We start from the raw sequence: 2177 nt of genomic DNA, 5'->3' as shown, positions 1-2177 counted from the left end.
GCCAACTGCAGCCACAAAGAGTGACCTCACCCGGGCCCGCCGAGGACCCCGCTCCTCCCTCTCCCCAGCCCGCCTACGCGGACGCCCCGCGCTGCCAGTCCCGCCACCGCCCTCCGCCCCTCGCGGGCCCACAGCCGCTCCCCGCCGCGGCCGCGCCGCTTTCCGATCAGGCGGCGCCCGGGCAGCCCCGGCGGCGCTCCCCGCCCTGGGCGGTGCCTCCGCGGCAGGTGGGGCCGCCAGCGGCAGCGCCCCCTGGTGCCGGCGCGGTGCGGCCGCCGCGGCGCTGCGCGCTCGGCAGCGCCCGCCGCCCCCGGCAGCGGGTCCGGCCCGCTCCCGCGTAACCCGCGGTACCTTCGCGTGGAGCCACAGGCGTCCGGGAAGGCTCCCGGGCCGAGCTCGGTCCGTCCGGTAGCTGCGGGCACGGCCCCTGCTCTGCTCTGGCTGCAACTGCGCGGCCCGGGTGCGCAGAGCACTGCGCGTGGCGTGGAAACTGAATGGAGTGATGTATTTAGAGACAATTGCCCGTTTTAAGTTATTTCCTACTAAATCGAGCTTTAATTGGCACCCGCATTCTTACACCCCACCGATAGCTTTTGTTCTTCCGGTACCACTGCAAAGCAACTTGCAGTTTTCTCATAAACATGCTTTGCTTCGTGACGCACCAGTCAGTTCGGCATTTGAGGGCTAAAATCCCGCGCTGGCGAGCGTAAGCAGCCTGGGAATGACGGCGGTTATGCAGTTACGCTTCTGTTACGGCCATCAGGTGTGCATTTCAAAGCACTTGATCGAAGAAAATTCGTGATAATAAGATTGTACAATCAAACAGGGAGCAAAAGATGAATTGACTTGCAGTAACTCACGGAGCAGGTTTCTGCTTGCTCCTGGTCCATGACTCCTGCCTTCCAGATTACCCAAGAATGTTCTAATGATGTTGTTTTCAGCAACTTGCACTACCAGAGCAGTTCAAGCACCAGAAGAGGTTGCAGGAATGCAATCCTTGAAGATTTTAAGAACTTAACGGGGCGCTGAGCAACTTGACTGACTTTGAAATGAGCCCCACGCTGAGAGGGACATTAAGATTACAGGCTCCAGAGGTCCTTCCCAACAGGAATCACACCCAAGATTTGGTGAAGGGTCAGTATTGTGATATCCTGACTTTGTGCAAAGCAAAGATTTATGCTTCGTATTTTCTCCGCCTGAACTACATTTAGGCCAGAATAATACAGGTGACAAATACACATTCAGTCAGTAGATGGAAGAGCAGCTTGTCTGGACTAGCTTTCGAGTCCCTGGAAAAACACTGGGCAGAGTGTGTAACAGAACAAAATCCCCGCTGTGCACACCGCTCCTCGGTAGTCCTTTGGGCTCACATTCTGCAAACACATATGCCGATATTTAACTGGGCTGCTTTGAATAGCTCCATTGAGAGACATCTTTTACAGATGCCTGAATATTTTAATGATATAAAAATCAAAGTGCAACAGCTGAAAATATTAGAAGACCTATTCTCTGTAGCATTGGCACCATCTTAACTGAAAACTGAAAGACTTGCAGTAATCTTGCTTGGAAGAATTTAAGCTACACTGTAGTGAAAACCTAGTGCTAGTAAGATGACTAAACTTTTTCTTTTTTTTTTTTTTTAGTTTTAGATGACTAAACAGTGTTTCTGCTCAATTACTTGAATAATACAGCAAAAAATGTCCAGCTGTAAGCAGAAGCCAAATTTTATCAGTACCTGCATTCTACTTTGTTCAACATGCAGTGTTTTATGTAGGTCCAGGAACGTTATCTCAGTCATTAGCATCAGTCCAGAAATACTGCAGCTGAACCACGCGCTGAAGCTTGTACGCAGACCTTCTGACATTTCGGCAAGCCGCCCATTTCAGTTTGCTTACTGGACCAGTGGAAGCTTTGCCTGCTGTACGCAACAGTGTTTAACGACACATTTGGTGGTTTCTGTCACAGATACACTTTTCTTCACATAGAGCACTTTAACCGCATGTAAAAATATTTTACCTGCCTTAAACATTTCACTGATTAAGAAGAAACAAATTCAGACACAACATTATCGGTTTCTGACATAAAATATTCATTTTAGCAATAGAGCCTCTTCTTAGAAATGGTATAAAGCAGACTATAAAAATATTCAAACAGAAAGCCAAATCAAATGTTACATA

This window comes from Tauraco erythrolophus, chromosome 15 (genome assembly GCF_009769465.1).
Source record: "Tauraco erythrolophus isolate bTauEry1 chromosome 15, bTauEry1.pri, whole genome shotgun sequence".
In the NCBI taxonomy this organism is placed as follows: Eukaryota; Metazoa; Chordata; class Aves; order Musophagiformes; family Musophagidae; genus Tauraco; species Tauraco erythrolophus.
This window is presented reverse-complemented; position numbering follows the sequence as displayed.